The sequence below is a fragment of the Podarcis vaucheri genome, assembly GCF_965113315.1.
Source record: "Podarcis vaucheri genome assembly, chromosome: 18".
Lineage (NCBI taxonomy): Eukaryota > Metazoa > Chordata > Lepidosauria > Squamata > Lacertidae > Podarcis > Podarcis vaucheri.
Genome location: NC_138756.1, coordinates 9,717,249 through 9,735,183, shown reverse-complemented (window position 1 = coordinate 9,735,183; position 17,935 = coordinate 9,717,249). Strand labels below are relative to the sequence as shown.

The 17,935-nt window shown below is 49.1% G+C and overlaps 1 protein-coding gene across 4 annotated transcripts in view; it reads left to right on the top strand.

The window, feature by feature from the left end:
• Positions 1-8,023: 8,023 nt before the first annotated feature.
• SBNO2 (strawberry notch homolog 2) overlaps positions 8,024-17,935 on the top strand; it is an 89,539-nt gene continuing 79,627 nt past the window's right edge. Inside the window, exons 1-2 of one of the 4 annotated variants that reach the window (XM_082206247.1) lie at positions 8,024-8,173; positions 11,343-11,651. The gene's annotated coding sequence lies outside the window, so the exon portion shown is untranslated. Of the gene's footprint in view, positions 8,174-11,323; positions 11,652-17,935 lie in introns of all 4 variants that reach the window. The other 3 variants (XM_082206248.1, XM_082206246.1, XM_082206249.1) reach the window with 3 other exon arrangements.

The following is a 17,935-nucleotide window of genomic DNA, read 5'->3' as shown; positions in this document are numbered from 1 at the left end:
GCTGACGGCCATTCCCATTCAAATGACCTGTGTGGATCAATAATGTGGGGCAAGGCTTACCAGGGTGCCCCCATTTTATTCAAGTTGGCACCCCTGAATGGTTGGCATCAGTCTCTCTGTTTAGGGAAGCTTTTAATGGTTGTTGGTTTTTTTTAACTTTTATTTTGCTTTAAACAGGTACATATATAAATATAGACAACCAAAATTACAAAGGAAAATTCCTTAATAGTAATGAAAAAACCTCAAAAAAACCTTCAAAAATATCGAAGTACATGGCACAGAACATAAGCAACTATGGGGAAGATAAAAGAAAAGGGGAAAAAAAGAAAAAGAAAGATGAGCCAAAGCCGGAAAGCTCATCTATTGTACACTTCTGTCAAGCTAACAACAGATCATTATTCTTATCAAAAATGTTTGTATTTTAATATTTTGTATTTTAATATTTGGTTTAAAATTTTGTATTTTAATATTTGGTTGGAAGCCGCCCAGAGTGGCTGGGGAAGCCCAGGCAGGTGGGCAGGGTATAAATAAATTATTATTATTATTATTATTAGTATTATTATTATCAAGAGACAATGCAGGAATGCGCCATTGGGAGTGAAGTCAAACTACTTTGGACTGGCAGCGGTGAATTATTGGTCTTTCCAAATTTCAGCAGCGCCTTGCGCAGCAGCAAAATTCGGTGTCCTCTCTCACTTCTTTTTCTCGTTCACTACATTATAGTTTACAAGTGCTCCTTTACAAAGCTATTGCACTACCAAGTTTACTGTACACTTGTGAAACGTGGGCCACTTATAAGCGCCATCTCCCAATTCCTCGAAATCCAACTCCTCGAAATAATAATAATAATTTTTTATTTATACCCCGCCCTCCCCAGCCAAGACCGGGCTCAGGGCGGCTAAATCCAATTCCGTCAACGGCGTCTCCGAAATATTTTACACATTGCTTGGGAAGAAAGGCGAACTAATGCCAGTGTATTGGAAGAAGCAAAGATCACCAATGTCGAAGTGATGATTCTTCAACATCAACTTCGTTGGACTGGTCATGTTGTGCGGATGCCCAATTATCGTCTTCCAAAGCAACTATTCCGAACTTAGAAATGGAAAGCGTAATGCTGGTGGTCAACAAAAGAGGTTCAAAGACTCTCTCTCAAGGGAAATCTTTAAAAATGTAGTATAAACACCGGAGGAGTCAAAAGAAACTTGATCGGACTCCTGCCACCTTAGCAGCTGAGACCTTGGTGCTTGCGGCAGGACAGAGGTCAGTTCAGGTTGTGGCCGGTTCAGCCATCGGGGTCAAGACAAATCAGCATGCCTGTGATTTAAGGGAGCAAATTTCTTTTCCATATCTTTATTTTCTAACTCCTTCCCCTTTTGCCTGTAATTGTCCTTAACTTCTTTTATCTTTATCATTAATATATTGATTTTCCAGTGTCCTCATTTCTTCCTCTAACTTTTTCATCTCTTCTTCTTCTTGTTTCCCCCCCCAATTTACTGGATTCCCTAATCCTAATTCCCCTCACCACTGCTTTCATTGTATCCCATATTATTGGTTGAGTACTTTGCCCCTTCTCATGAATCTCCCTTATGTCTAATAATTCTTTCCCTATCTTATTTACTGTTTGACTGTTGCTGAAGATCCTCGTATCTAACCTTCATCTTCTGGCTTTCTTATAATCCTCCTTTATTTTTAATACCATATTAACCAATGTGTTGTTGGTTACCTTTACTATTCCAGGAGGGAAACTTCTTAGGGCTTGGAAAAGCTGTTTGAAAAACTCACAGGCACCGTGTCAAAGCGGGAGTCGAAAGTAACAGTTCACCAGGCGCCAAATGAACTCTTTATTCAAAGAAACTGAACAGCTCAGGCCTAGTGAGCGCAGCGTTCCGGTAAAGGTAAAGCCATATCCTCCAACATTTTTCTGATGAAAATAGGGACGTCCCATTCCATAACGATAATTTTACTATTTATACCCCACGCATCTTACTGGGTTGCCCCAGCCACTCTGGGCAGCTTCCAACATACTGTATATAAAAACGTAATTCACCATCAGATCACATAGCATGTCCATGGCTATAGCCTGCACCCAAAAAATCACGCATCCACTGTTTCATGGGGCTGCAATGGCACAAAAATGTGGTTACAAAGCACGGATCCACATGGATCCTCAGGATTTTTGCAACGGGCTACCCCAAACTCACCGTCAAATCACATATCATGTCTGTGGCCACAGCATGAACCACAAAAATCATACATCCACTGTTTCGTTCAGAATATTTTTTTTCTTGTTTTCCTCCTCTAAAAACCAGGTGCGTCTTATGGAGCAAAAAATACGGTACTAAAACATTAAACATTGAAAAAACAAAACTTCCCTATACGGCAGAGGTTTTCAACCTTTTTGAGTCCACGGCTCCCTTGACCAACTACATTCTTTCTACGGCTCCCTTGTGGGGCTCAGGAGCCCAGTTATGCCACCCCTTGTCTGCAGAGCTGGCAGCCCCTCACCCCTTTTTGAACATGCTCCCTTGTGGAGTGTCTCCTCAGCCTCCTCCCCTCTTGGGGGTCCTCTGGTCAGTTGTAGGTGTCGCCCTTGGTCTCTGAGCTGCCCCCGCCACCCTAAAAAGAGGTGCCTCCTCACACTGCCCCACAGGGGCCTGGGAAGCAGCCAGCTCCAGCCAGCTCCAGAGGCACCATTCACCTGTGGTACCCAGGGCTGCTGCAGCAAACAGCTGTGCAAGCCTTTAAGAGGCAGCGATGCAAGAGGGCATCAGAGGAGGGAGGGAAGGAAAGAGGGACAGAGGCCAGTGCTGCCCACGGCACCTCTGATCATCATTCAGGGCACCCCAGGGTGCCACGGCACACGGGTTGAAAACCACTGCTATACAGGATTGCCTTCAGATGACTCAGGGGTCGGATAACTCCATACCGTCCCAGCACTTCTCTAATGAGAGCCAGTATGGTGTAGTGGTTAAGAGCGGTAGTCTCGTTATCTGGGGAACCGGGTTCGCTTCCCCGCTCCTCCACCTGCAGCTGCTGGGTGACCTTGGGCCAGTCACGCTTCTTTGAAGTCTCTCAGCCCCACTCACCTCACAGAGTGTTTGTTGTGGGGCAGGAAGGGAAAGGAGAATGTTAGCCGCTTTGAGACTCCTTAAAGGGAGTGAAAGGCAGGATATCAAATCCAAACTCTTCTTCTTCTTCTAATGAAAATGGGGGTGTCCTAAGGATAAGTGGGACATTCCGGATCAAATCAGAAACCGGGGGCAGCTTCTCTAAATCAGGGACGTCCCTGGAAAATAGGGACACTTGGAGGGTGGGAAATCTCCCCACTGTTGAAGAGGTCAATGTGATTTCCTTTCCGAGGGAAGCCTGCCCTGGCACCAGGCTGGGCGGTTCTGCAAGCAGATCCCCTGTTTGTGCATTGTAGGAGGGCTTCACACCGGCTAAATTTAGTGCCTTTCCTACAGATCAGCAAAGCCAGGCTTTGAGCGAGAGACAGAGAGGGGTTGGGTTATGCCTGGAACCTAAGAGAAAGCTGCTAGCAAGTCCGTTCAGGGCAATGGGTGGGGGATCTCAAGCCTTGGGGCCCCAAATGCAGACTTCCAAGTTGACCTGACCTTCCAGATTCTTGTTGTAACACAGACCACACCCCTTAACTGAAGCCACACCCCTCTGTCCAGGCCACACCCCTCACCAGCCTTGCTTTGCACATTCCTCAAGTGTTTTTGCCTGACCAAACTGTGTCCTGGTGTACCTCTGATAACGCCTCTAGCCTGATAGGATGGCAGATGGAGAAGGGTGATGTTGTAAGAAAAATACGGTTGATATGTGGAGATACAAGAGCCATCTTCTAATCTCTAAAGCAGAGCATTCCAAACTTTGGTGCAGTTTTTAGACGTGCATCATTTCATGACGCTGTAATTCAGTTTTTCTGGGACATGGGTGGCGCTGTGGGTTAAACCACAGAGCCTAGGACTTGCCGATCAGAAGGTTGGCTGTTCGAATCCCTGCAATGGGGTGAGCTCCCGTTGCTCTGTCCTTGCTCCTGCCAACCTAGCAATTCGAGAGCACGTCAGAGTGCAAGTAGATAAATAGGTACAGCTGCGGCGGGAAGGTAAACGGCATTTCCGTGCACTGCTCTGGTTCACCAGAAGCAGCTTAGTCCTGCTGGCCACATGACCCGGAAGCTGTACACCGGCTCTCTCGGCCAATAAAGCGAGATAAGCGCCACAACCCCAGAGTCATCTGTGACTGGACCTAATGGTCAGGGGTCCCTTTACCTGAACCTTTAATTCAGTTTTACCGGCAAACATTTCCAGCCCTGGGAGGAGCGCGGGGAGCGTACGTGTGACTGCGGCTACACACTGCAGCCGAAACACTAAGGGGTTGTATGTTTATGTTGTGAACAGCCCTGCGATCCTCGCATGAAAGGCGGTATAAAAAATTAAATAATAACAACTACTCTGCATGCAGAGCAGAAGCTCTCAGCCACAGGCTGCAGTCTTTATCACCGCCACCATCATCCCTGTGGACTGACCCAGTTCCCTTTGGCAAATTGCAGAACCCTAGACTTGGAAGAGGGACGCGGGTGGCACTGTGGGTTAAACCACAGAGCCTAGGACTTGCCAATCAGAAGGTCAGCGGTTCGAATCCCCGCGACGGGGTGAGCTCCTGTTGCTCGGACCCTGCTCCTGCCAACCTAGCAGTTCAAAAGCATGTAAAAGTGCAAGTAGATAAATAGGTACCGCTCCGGCGGGAAGGTAAACGGCGTTTCCGTGCGCTGCTCTGGTTCGCCAGAAGTGGCTTAGTCCTGCTGGCCACATGACCCGGAAGCTGAACGCCGGCTCCCTCCGCCAATAAAGCGAGATGAGCGCCACAACCCCAGAGTCGGCCACGACTGGACCTAATGGTCAGGGGTCCCTTTACCTTTAGACTTGGAAGAGACCCCGAGAGTCATCTAGTCAAACCCTCTGCAGTGCAGGAATCCTTTCCTCCCCAAAGCAGCCCACGACCCTGCATTTAAGAGTCTCACAATGTACCAACTAAGCTGCCCTGCAGGCAATTGTTCCCTGCAGCATCCCTGGAAGGAGGAACGACTCCTCACCTTTCCTGCACATGTCTGGGTCATTGCACTAGGAAGCAGCAGAGGCATGTAGAACCTGCGCTGCTGATGTAAATGACATATCTCAGCGTTTAGGAGAGGCAAAGGCGAGGGAGAAAGTGGCTGCCTTTAGAAAGACCTTTGTCTCATCTCCCTGACGTCTCCTCAGGAGCTAACTTCCCCCAGAAAGAGCCTGCCGGATGAGGCCAACAGTGACCTACTGAGCCCAGGATCCTGTTCTCACAGCGGCTGACCGATGCAACAGGAGCTGAGCACCCCCTGGCCGTTTCCAGCAACTGATAATCACCACCCCATTAGGGCGCTGTGGGTTAAACCACAGAGCCTAGGACTTGCAGATCAGAAGGTTGGTGGATCGAATCCCCGCGATGGACGGGGTGAGCTCCCGTTGCTCGGTCCCTGCTCCTGCCAACCTAGCAGTTCGAAAGCACGTCAAAGTGCAAGTAGATAAATAGGTCCCGCTCCGGCGGGAAGGTAAACGGCGTTTCCGTGCGCTGCTCTGGTTCGCCAGAAGCGGCTTAGTCATGCTGGCCACATGACCTGGAAGCTGTACGCCGGCTCCCTCGGCCAATAAAGTGAGATGAGCACCGCAACCCCAGAGTCGGCCACGACTGGACCTAATGGTCAGGGGTCCCCTTTACCCCTTTTTATCCTCACAACAACCCTGCAGGGCAGCTCAGCCTGGGGGAGACTGGTTCCTCCGCGAGTTTCTCTCGCGGATGAGGATCCCAACTCTGCTCTGTCCCAGGTCCCAAGCCTGTTTGCCACTATATGCACAGCACTCTCCCTTTAAGATCGCTGCTTTCGAGTGGTGCAACGACCCGTTTTATTTATTTTTTTGCAGTGAATGTTGGCCTCCACTTTGAGAGTCCTGGAAAGGGCTCACCCAGCTACTGGGAAGTTCTTCCTTGCAGGGGAAGCCGGTTCCCAGAAGGGGGTGGGTGGGGGAGGCTGGATCGATTGAGCTGGGCCTGCATCGCAGGAGAAACCTGAGCGCTCAAGAGAGTCGGTGCCGGTGGCGAGAGCCTCTGCTGAGGCTGCTCCTGGGTTGGTTTGCATCTGCTGCAGCCGGCCAAATCCCCCCTTCCTCCTCCCAAGAGCCAGTCTGTCTGTCTCTCGCAAGAGGACACTGTGTCCCGCGGAAAACCCTTGACAGACAGCTGCCCTGGCAGAACTGAAGGCCGGCAAGCTCTGAAGTGGCTTCCCCAGATAGATTTTGCAGAACACTTTGAGAGAAGCGGTGACGTTCTTTTCACCAGGAGTGCCAGTGTGGCCCTGTGTGCAACGCAGCGTGCATGGCCCTGGCACCGAAATTTGCGGGTGCCCAGGCCCCAGGGAGTTGCAGACCCTCCAAGCGCCCCTATTTTCCAGGGATGTCCCTGACTTAGAGAAGCCCTCTCAGATTCCGAATTGATCCCTGTCCTCGGAAACCCAGCTTGCAGCTTCTGCTGTTAACGGAGGGAGAAGGAAGGGCAGCAACCTGCTGGTTCAGATAATGTGGGGAATTTCCAAAGGCGTAGGGAGAAGGGAAACAGAACAACAACAACAAAAAAATCAGGGAAGTGGCTTCTCGTATGCCAAGCCTTCATTTTCACGACCTTAGGTCCAGTCTAGCCAAACAGTGAACTGTGAAACAGACTGACTTGTACGTTGCTTATGAGCATTCCAGAGTATTCCCCTCCCTTGCTTATGAATATTCCAGACCCCTTGCCCTTAAATGTTCAGCTCCTGTTAAAACTAGACGAGCAAGTTTCTAGTCCCCTTTGTTCGCGGAGATGTAAGGACGGACCCTCCAAGTGTCCCTCTTTTCCAGGGACAAATTATGGATTTACAGAAGCCGTTTCTGATTTGATCCTGGAATGTCCCGCTTTTCCTTAGGAATGTCCCTCTTTTCATCAGAGAAATGTTGGACGGTCTGGAGTTATGTGACCCCTGCTCCCCTCAAGCCAAGGAGATAAGTACCATATTTTTCGCTCTATAACACGCACCCGACCATAACACGCACGTAGTTTTTAGAGGAGGAAAATCCGTAGGCATGCCACCCGTAGGCATTTCCTCCATAACACGCACAGACATTTCCCCTTACTTTCTAGGAGGAAAAAAGTGAGTGTTATGGTGCAAAAAATACGGTAACTATACAACCTTTAGAAGACACCTGAAGGCAGCTCAGTATAGAGAAGTTTTAAAAAAAATGTTTAATGATTTATTATGTTGGAATAATAATAATTATGGAATGGACCCCTGAGCATTAGGTCCAGTCGCGGACGACTCTGGGGTTGCGGCGCTCATCTCGCTTTACTGGCCGAGGGAGCCGGCGCACAGCTTCCGGGTCATGTGGCCAGCAGGATTAAGCCACTTCTGGCGAACCAGAGCAGCGCACGGAAACGCCGTTTACCTTCCCGCCAGAACGGTACCTATTTATCTACTTGCACTTTGACTTGCTTTGGAACTACTAGGTTGGCAGGAGCAGGGACTGAGCAACGGGAGCTCACTCCGTCGCGGGGATTTGAACCGCTGACCTTCTGATCGGCAAGCCCTAGGCTCTGTGGTTTAGACCACAGCGCCACCTGCGTCCCTATTATGGAATAGGACATCCCTATTTTCATTGGGGGAAAGTTGGAGCATATGTAAGGAGAAGCGTGCCAGTAGGATCCTGACCCACACTCTGCTTGGCCCCCAACTCTCAAATGAGGGCAACAGCCTCAGAGAACCACAGACAAAAGTCACATGCCATTATAGAATCACAGAATTGGAGAGTTGGAAGGGACCACGAGGATCATATCGTCCAGCCCCCCGCAATTCAGGAATCTTTTGCCCAACGTTTGCAAAAGAGGGGATTCTAAATATTCAAATAAACAGAATAAAATCATGTCAACAATATTAAAAGACTACTGTTTCCTTTTGTAGCTTCTGCCACTTCCTACTACAGCTTCAGGGCTGACAAAGGAGAAAGTGAAACTAGGTATTCGAATTCTAACTTGGTGTGGCGAGTAAACAAAAAGCTACTTCTGGATCCTCGGCTCGGAAGGAGCAGGTCAGAGAAGCCAGACTTCCCAGGTAAGGGCAGAGATCAACTCGGGGATGGTTTAAGAGCCCCTAGGAGGGGAAGTAGGACGGGATCTACTGAGAGGTCTCTGGAGGATGATAGTTCAGTGGCAGGACACCAGCCTGGAGTGCAGAAGGATTCAGGGAGAAGGACCCAGCAGTGCTTAATTTATGCAGTCTCATTGTTATTGTTTTTTAATCTCTCTCATAACACTTTAACGACCCATTGTATAATGAAATAGATAAATATATAGCAAACTATAAATAATAATAAAATAGCAAATAAATAAGCCGTCAACAGGTTAACTTTCTTTATTTCTATTCACTTATGTACAATATTTATGGCCCACGCTTCAGTGGATGTTTTCAATCCCCGACTGGGGAAGTAATAAAAATAGAGAAAAACAATAGTTACAAAACTTCACAAAACCAGACGGACGGGCCCATTAACCGACCAATTAACAATTCCGTCCTAAGGAAAGCTGCAAGGATAAAAATTTAAATGTCCAATTTAACCTGACATTGTGAGTAATAAATTTAGTAGTAAAAACAATTCAAAAAGATTAAACAGCCAATGGCAACAACATGCCTACTGCTGTTATGCATAATAATAATAATAATAATAATGTCAATCAGTTGGAATGACTTAATCAGAATGAAATGAAATGATTAATGAACTATGGTGTGTTTAACTATGTGGCAAGCCTGGGAAAAATTGGATATTTTTGTTGTTGTTAGTGGATGTTGTTGTTGCTTTCTTCCTTTCTATACATTTTAAAGAACAGGCAAGCTACGATAACCAAAACACAACTTTAATATGAAAACACAATTAAATTAAAAACAGGTTAAGGCCATTTAAAATTACAAAGTGCATTATTATTACTGACTACTGTTGCAGCCTAGATCAAAAAGAAAAATTCCCTGCGCGCGTTCCCTAAGCTTCATTCCGCCCACTCCCCTCGACTCCTCCCCATTCAGCTTAGCCACTCACTTCTATAAAGATAGCTAGATAGTCATAATAATAATAATAATAATAATAATTGATTAATTATACCCCGTCCATCTGACTGAGTTTCCCCAGCCACTCTGGGTGGCTCCCAATAGATAGATAAGGTAAAGAGTGATGAAACACGTCCGGATTCCATTTGACAGCCGCCACATCCCGGGAGCTCCCTGTTCTCTAGGTCACTCCCCACAACCCTCAGTTATTTGACGGCTGGGATAGCTCAGCTGGTAAGAGCGTGAGACTCTGAATCTCAGGGTTGTGGGTTTGAGCCCCATGTTGCATGTAAAAAAAAAAAAAAGATTCCTGCTATTGGATTACTGTATTAGATTCCTGTTATGAGATGATCTTTGGGATCTCTTCTGTGAGACCACCTAAGCGCCTCCCATCTGAAGCCCCGCCCCCAGTCTATTGCCAAAGGGGTCTCTCCAACTATAGAGATGGTACATGGCGGAGAGATCGCCCCCTGGCCGGAAGTCGCGCATAGTCCACAGGGGTGGGGGAAATGGCCATCCTGAACTTCAGTTCCCATAATGCCTTGCAAGCAGGTCTTCTGGTCGGGGCTGATGGGAGTTGGAGTTCAGCCTTTGGGCTATTCCATGTATACTTGGGTTTTATCATATATAATCAGGCTTCCTCAAATTTAGCCCTCCAGATTTTTTTTTGGCCTACAACTCCCATGATCCCTAGCTAGCAGGACCATTGGTCAGGGATGATGGGAATTGTAGTCTCAAAACATCTGGAGTTTGAGGAAGCTTGTATATAATAACAATGTAGATTATTACTCTATAAGATATTATAGATATGTCGCCAGATGTCAAAGAAATAAGCAACTACCTGACTTTTAGAAGACATCTGAAGGCAGCCATGTTTAGGGAAGCTTTTAATATTTGATGAATTATTGTATTTTAATATTTTGCTAGAAGCCGCACAGAGTGGCTGGGGAAACCCAGCCAGATAGGCGGGGTATAAATAAAATATTATTATTACTATTATTACGTATCATTATTATTATTATAGCACACAAATCTAAAAAAGATATAACACAGATATATACATAACACACAATCTCTCAGAGGACCTGTTGACGGCATTTTATCATTGCACTGTGGAGAGTGTATTAACTTATGGTCTGTGTGTGTAGTTTGGGAGCTGCACGGCCAGGGGAAAAACAATGCTGTCCAGGGTTGTAAAGACTGCAGAGAGAATAATTGGGCGCACTCTTCCCACCTTGGATCAAATCTATGCTTCCAGATGTCATAAGAAAGCGGCAGATAAAGCGCAGGATAGTACGCACCCTGGAAATGATCTCTTCCAGCTTCTGCCTTCTGGAAGAAGGTTCGGGGTTATAAAGACCAGGACCAGCTGTCTGAGAAACAGTTTCTATGCAAATGCAATTCTGGTTTTAAACACAGCATAAGGGGTCTCTATAGTATAGTGTATTTTAAAATGGGGTTTCAGAGTTTTTAGGGGGTTTTGAATTTTTATGTAGTTTTTCAATTTCATTGTTCTGCATGGGACAATGACAATAAAGATATCGTATATCAGGGATGCGGGTGGCGCTGTGGGTTAAACCACAGAGCCTAGGACTTGCCGATCAGAAGGTCGGCGGTTCGGGGTGAGCTCCCGTTGCTCGGTCCCTGCTCTCCTGCCAACCTAGCAGTTTTAAAGCACTTCAAAGTGCAAGTAGATAAATAGGTACAGCTCTGGCGGGAAGGTAAATTTCCGTGCACTGCTCTGGTTCGCCAGAAGCGGCTTAGTCCTGCTGGCCACATGACCCAGAAGCTGTACGCCGGCTCCCTCGGCCAATACAGCGAGATGAGCGCCGCAACCCCAGAGTCGGCCACGACTGGACCTAATGGTCAGGGGTCCCTTTACCTTTTCTAATATTTTGCTGGAAGCCGCCCAGAGTGGCTGCGGAAAGCCAGCCAGATGGGCGGGGTATAAGTAAAATATTATTATTATTATTACTATTATTGCGTATTATTATATATACAATAGATATATACATAACATACAGATGTAGAGAAATTTTGAATGCATTATAAAAAGTATTAAAGTCACAATAACGTAGATAAATAAAAAAATACAATATGTATTTTTACAATAGCCCTGCGCGACTTTCACATTCCATATTTATTTATTTTTAAAAAACCAAGCCCCTCCCGCCTCCCCCAGCTTCCTCCTAACCAGGAGAAGCAAGAGAATGTCCTGAGAAGAGAGGGAGGGAACCCGGAAGTGTCGTCACAGCTCGGCGGCCCCTCCCTCCCGCTCCCTTTTTTCCCGGGACCGGAAGTCCGCGCCCGCCTCCTGCAAGATGGCGAACCCGGAAGTCGGCGAGAGCCCGAGCCAGCCAGCCGAGGGGAGCCGGGAGCCCTGAGCTCGGGCTGAAGCGGCGGCAGTGGCCGCCTGGCCTGGCTCCTCGCCTCCGTGCCGGCCTTCAGGCGCGTTACTCGGGAGGAGGAGGAGGAGGGCGGCGAAGTCAAGGTGAGAGCGACCCCCTCCCCCTCCCGGCCCCTCCCACTCCAGTGACGTCAGCAACGCCCCCTCAAGCCAGCCCCCCCACCTGCCCGCTCCCTGCGCCCCTTCCAGCTGAGCTGCTCCCCTTTCCCTCCCTCCCCAAGCCCCTCCCCTTCACTGACGTCACTACACCCCCCAGCTCAGCCCTTCAACCCCCAACTTGTATTGGGGAGGGGGGTGTCTGTCCTCCCCTGCTTGCCCCCTTTCCCCAAATCCTAGTCCTTTCTCGGGTCCCACGGGGAGGGGATGGATTGGCAGCTGGAAGGCAGCCCGCCCTCGTTTCCCCTTCTCCCCCCCCACAACTCTTCTTTTTTTGGGGGGGGGGTTATTTCAAGGAGGGAGCAATTTGGAGGTTGTATTTTTTGGGGGGGGGTATAGGGGAGCCCAAGGAGAGTCCCTCTCCTCCCTCTCTGAAAGGTGGACTGGTTTTGAGTTGCCTCCTATGGCTTTCTGCTTTCCCGATGGGAAGGGTGGGGTGAGTTCATCCCCCAAAGATGTTTGTGTGTGTGTGAGAGAGAGAGAGACACCCCCATTTGCACTGTAACTTTAACGATCCTGGGGGGTCCTTTACCTTTTACCTGACTCTAAAGCAATCAGTCCCACTTTAAACAGCCGCTACTTTCCTGCTCCCTCCCCAAAAAGAGTCAGGAGCTGTGCTTTGATAAGGGTGCTGAGAGTTGTTAGGGGAGCCGGTTTCTCCCCATGTGCTGCTATGGTTCCCAAAGCTCCCTGAGAAGAGGGGTGGGTTGTTAAACCTTTGTAGTTTTGTGGGAGGGGGGTCGCTGTCGTGAACTACAGCTTCCCGGAGCTCCCTGTGGAGGAAGCCGGGACAGTTTACAGCGGCATGATACCGCTTCCATGGTTGTTCCGGCCAGTAGATGGTGTTGTGGTGGCGGGAGGGTCAAGCCGGACAAGTTTTATTCCACCTCTCCACAAATTTTCACTTGTTTCTGTTCACTAATCCAGCACCCCCTGTGTTTCATTTTTGTGTGCGTTCGTTCCTGCTTCCCCTTGTGGTTCCCTCCGTTTCCTCTTGCTTCTCCCCAGATTTGGGGGGGGGGGACTGGTGGTCGAGGGACCTCCATGGAGGACTTGGGGGATAAAGCTGCTTCTTCGGAAATTGAATACACACCTGTCGGTGTGCGTTGTTACATCATATATATGTGTGTTTTTTTTAAAGCAAAGAACTCTGCTTCGACAGAGAGGATGGGAAGCAAAAATGGGGTCTTAACTAGTTCAACAACCACTCCAGTACAGTGGTACCTCAGGTTAAGTACTTAATTTGTCCCGGAGGTCCGTTCTTAACCTGAAACTGTTCTTAACCTGAAGCATCACTTTAGCTAATGGGGCCTCCTGCTGCTGCCGTGCCGGCGGAGCACGACTTCTGTTCTCATCCTGAAGCAAAGTTCTTAACCCGAGGTACTATTTCTGGGTTAGCGGAGTCTGTAACCTGAAGCGTATGTAACCCGAGGTACCACTGTAATTGGAATGGGAGGGAGAAACAGGCTTCCTTCATAGAATTCTAGAATTGTAGAGTTGGAAAGGTCATCTAATTCAACTCCCCTGCAATACAGGAATGTGAACTTACTTCCTCTCACCCACCCTATTTCTTTCTCCCCACTCATCCTCCAACCCCTCCTTATTGGTCAGTGGCCGGACAAAGAGACCTTCCGCACATCTTATCTCTGAGCCCTTCCCGCCTGCGCCTCGTTTCTCTCCCCTCTTCAGACTCCTGTATGGGGGGGGGGCGTCTCCTGCAGAAGGACGGCAATCCTCTTCTCTAATGGTTCTGTCACCCTCTGCATCCTGACCTCTCTCGTCTGAACGAGAAGGGGGCAGATTCCCTTGGCTTCCTGGAGACGTATCGCTTCCGCTTGTTCCCAGATCGCAAGAAGATGTACAGGAGAAGATGGACTTTTCTCCTCTCTCTCTCTCCTGTGATTCATCCTCTTACTTATAGTGTTCCTGGAAGCAGACCTCTGACCCTGTCCTGCTTATCTCTGTCCTGATGGAAGCGCAGTTCCTCCCACCTGTTGAGTGGTTTCTCAGCAGGGGTGTTTTCTTTATGAGGGCGGACCGATTGCCCAAATGTCCTTTTTCCGCACGCTGGGACAGAGACCTCTCAAAATACAAGCCGTTCCTTTCTTTAAATAAAAAATCCTTGTCAAGATTCCAATCCACAGGCCAAAGGGTCGGAGGGGTCAGCACTTTTGCCCTTCGGGTCTTGAGGCCTGGACTGGTTAGAGATCTGAACAAGTCCACCCCCCTTCTGCTGAGCAGAGCTCTCAGTGGGGCAGCTTCTCCTTAATTATGGCCAGCTTCCTCGGTCCCACGGAAATGGGTCCCACTGTTTGCTCGTTCTTGGCCTGGCCCCGAGTTTCTGAAAGCCGGCTGGACAGGGGAAGGAGTTTGCGTTGCCCTCAAAGACTTTTGTGCGTGGGGCTACCGCCGAGGAGCCCCCCTTCCGCCTGTCAGGATAGCGAAGATACCACTTCTCCTTCCTTAAAGAAACACACGACTCTTCTTTCTTGCGGCTGTTCCTTCCCCTCGTCTACTTCCTCCTCCAAGAGGAGAAGACAGGGCTGCTTGAAGCTGACTTAGCTTGGTGTTCTCTGCACTCCTCAGCTGTGGTTTTCCAGGATTTCAGATCGGGAGCCTTTCCCCGGCCCTCCCTGGAGATGCCGGGGATTTGAACCCGGGACCACGCTCGCCCACTCAACTGCACCTTTGCCTCCACCTCAATAAGAGTTAGATTTGCCAGGAGGGTTTGCTCCCCGCTGTACATAACTTTCCTGTCGTTTCTCCCCTGCCCCCTGGCTCCTCCTTTGAAATCCCTTTCCCTTCTCCTCCCCTTTTTTGAAAGGTGCGGTGATTACCGCATTTTTCGCTCTACAAGATGCAGCAGACCACAAGACGCACCTAGTTTTTGGAGGAGGAAAACAAGAAGAAAAATATTCTGAATCTCAGAAGCCAGAACAGCAAGAGGGATCGCTGCGCAGCGAAAGCAGCAACCCCTCTTGCTGTTCTGGCTCCTGGGATAGCTGCGCAGCCTGCATTCGCTCCACAAGACGCACACACATTTCCCCTTACTTTTTAGGAGGGGAAAAGTGAGCCTTCTAGAGCAAAAAATACGGTAATTGGTTGGCAATCTCCAGTGAATTAGCACCCCTGTAGTAAGCACAGCTGTTCTGATTCATTTCCTGGAGCGCCTTCCTTAAAAGGAGCCCACAACACCCCCTCTGGCCAAGGGTGGGGCCGAGCCTTGCTAGAAGCCTGATGCCCTGAAGGCAGCTGGCTCTGGGGTGTGGCAGGCCAGCTCTTTCGAAAGCTGATTTGCCGTGTGCGGGGACACCAGGCGTGCCGCAAACTCCTGACCTCTTTCTGGGCTGTTGCGACATGCTTTGGCATCTGCGTGGCCCAGATTTTGAAACGGGGCCTGCTGACGTTCCTGCGCTGCGGGGGGTTGGGCTACATGACCCGCGGGGTCCCTTCCAATGCTGTGATTCTGGGACGCTGCCCCAGTTTTGCCTTCCAGCCTGGAAGGCTTAAGCTTGCTAGGCTCCCTTATAGCCGAGCTGTGCGGACAGCATTAGGAGGAATGTAGAAAGCTACAGATAAATCGCAAACAGATAGAAACCTCGGCAGGATTATTGTAATGACCTGCAATTTCACAAGAGCATATGTTTAAAGAAGATGAATATATGGAACAAACTAAGTTAATTTGGATATGCCGAAGGTATTAAAAAGTTAATTTAAGGAGCCGCAGAAAGTGGGGGAAGGAAGTCAGGTTTTGAAATGTTAAAATGATTGTAAAATCAGTCAAATGCATAAATCTGAAAAGTATGTAGGAATATAGAAAGCTGCCTAAGTGACGTGTGGCTGCCTCTTGTGGCAGTGAGTCCCTTAAGCTAATTAAGTTTAGTCTGAAGATGTACTTTTGCCTCTTTCTTATGGTTTACTGAGCTTCTTCCTGCAACATTTTCTTTCCTTCTGAGTTTCCTTGTATAGCTTGCTCTTCCTATATTTTAGGGGGTTGGACTAGATGACTCTTGATACCCCTTTCCAGCCCTGCAGTTCTATTATTCTGTGAGGTCAGGACGACATGCTTGGTTCTGTGCAATCCATGCATGGGGGAGACACCAAAGGAGACCCTCCCTTTGGAGATGGAACGAGGGCATCCGCCAGCCCACTTGTGCTAACATTATAGTCTTAACGGGAATGGTGTTGTAACTGGGGGGAGGATGTTGTTTATTTGGGGTGGGGCTGTTTTAAATTGTTCTTAAGTGTTAGTACAGTCATACCTTGGTTTTTGAACAACTTAGTTCTCGAACATTTTGGCTCCCGAACGCCGCAAACCTCCCGGAAGTGAGTGTTCCAGTTTGCGAAAGTTCTTTGGAACCCGAACGTCTGAAGGGGCTTCCGCGGCTTCCTGCAGCCAATCAGAAGCTGTGCTTTGGTTTCTGAACGTTTTGGAAGTCAAACGGACTTCTGGAACGGGTTCCGTTCAACTTCCGAGGCTGTATTTTGCATTTTTCTGGTTCTCTAAGGCTATACTACTACATCCTACTATACTACATATACTAAAAAGGTAAAGTGACCCCTGACCATTAGGTCCAGTTGTGACCGACTCTGGGGTTGCGGTGCTCATCTCGCTCTATGGGCCGAGGGAGCCGGCGTTTGTCCGCAGACAGCTTCCAGGTCATGTGGCCAGCATGACTAAGCCGCTTCTGGCGAACCAGAGCAGCACACAGAAACGCCGTTTACCTATTTATCTACTTGCACTTTGAGGTGCTTTCGAACTGCTAGGTTGGCAGGAGCAGGGACCGAGCAACGGGAGCTCACCCCATCCATCGCGGGGATTCGAACTGCCGACCTTCCGATCAGCAAGTCCTAGGCTCTGTGGTTTAACCCACAGCGCCACCTGCGTCCCTACTACATATACTATGTAGTACTACTACATATACTGCACCCTTTTAAATGCGTTTGTGGAAGGGAGTTTCTTGTTGTTTTCATTTTGACCATTCCCTTATGTTTTGAACCACCCAGAGCTCTTGTGATGAAGGGCGGTAAATAAATATTAATAATATCCTCCAAACAACCCTGCGAAGTAAGTTAGGCCGAGCGTAGGAAGCTGACCAAGGATTGCCCAGTGAGCAGAGTGGGATTGGAACTCGGGACCTCTGGGATATCATAAACGCTGGCGGGTGTTTCTGAGCCTGCGCCCTTGCTTTGACACGAAGGAACTTGCAGCCAGCCTCCTCCACGTAGCCAGGATTAGGCGCTGGGGTCCCTGTGGCTTCTCGTCAGGCTTGAACCCATCGTGCGTCTTCTTTAGAAAATCAAGTCATCACCTCTTATCTGACTCTTCTCCCTGCGAGGGTTTGACGCCACTCAGCAAAACCAGCAAATCTGGCTCTGTTCAGCCCTAGGGCAGGGCATGGAGAAACCCTGGATTTTTCAGCAAACTATAGGCATGCCTCTTTTCTCTTGCCGGAGGGAGGCTTTCTCTGCACGACACTGGGAACTGAGTTTACCCGAGGTTTCTTTTCTTCATGGCGCAGGGAGCCGAGCGCCTTAGCTGCTGACAACTCCCCGGGAAGGTTTCGTTGCAAAAGAATAATTGAGGTGTGCGGAGGGGGACTCCTTTGAAGGCGGGTCAGGTGTGTTGAATGTTGACCCGATACGCTCGGGAGAAGCTCTGAGCTGCCTGCCCCAACAGAAAAGCAGGTTCCAGGAGGAGCGTCACGCGGGGAGAGATCCCTTGCGCCGTTGGGGCTCGCGGATCTGGGCGGCTGCAGGGATGTTTGGGCTCGGCGCGGCTTTCGCGAAACGGCCGGGGCAACTGAGGAAACGGACGGTATGCAGTTTTCTTTCAGGTCTTGGCGTGGGTTAGGACTCTTCGGGGGCAGGTTCTGGGGGGTTCGTACCCATCCTTTCAGAATGTGGGGGATTCCAGGCCCCTGGGAGCTTTTTCCGATGGGGACGTAGGATGCCCCTTGCCGTCAACCCAAAGCCGTTGGGTCCATTTGGTTCAGTATTGCCTGCGCTGACTGACAGCGGCTCGCCAGGACTTCATGCAGCAGGTTCTTTCCCCAGCCCTCCTGGGAAATTGAACCCTGGACCGTCTGCATTCAAAGCAGCCATGGAGCTGTAGAACGGAGCCAGACTCCAGTCCTCGTGGCTTTGAACGAAATAAATAGGAATGTAAGAGACTGTATTGTTTTTAACACTCGATTGGGAGCCTCCCAGAG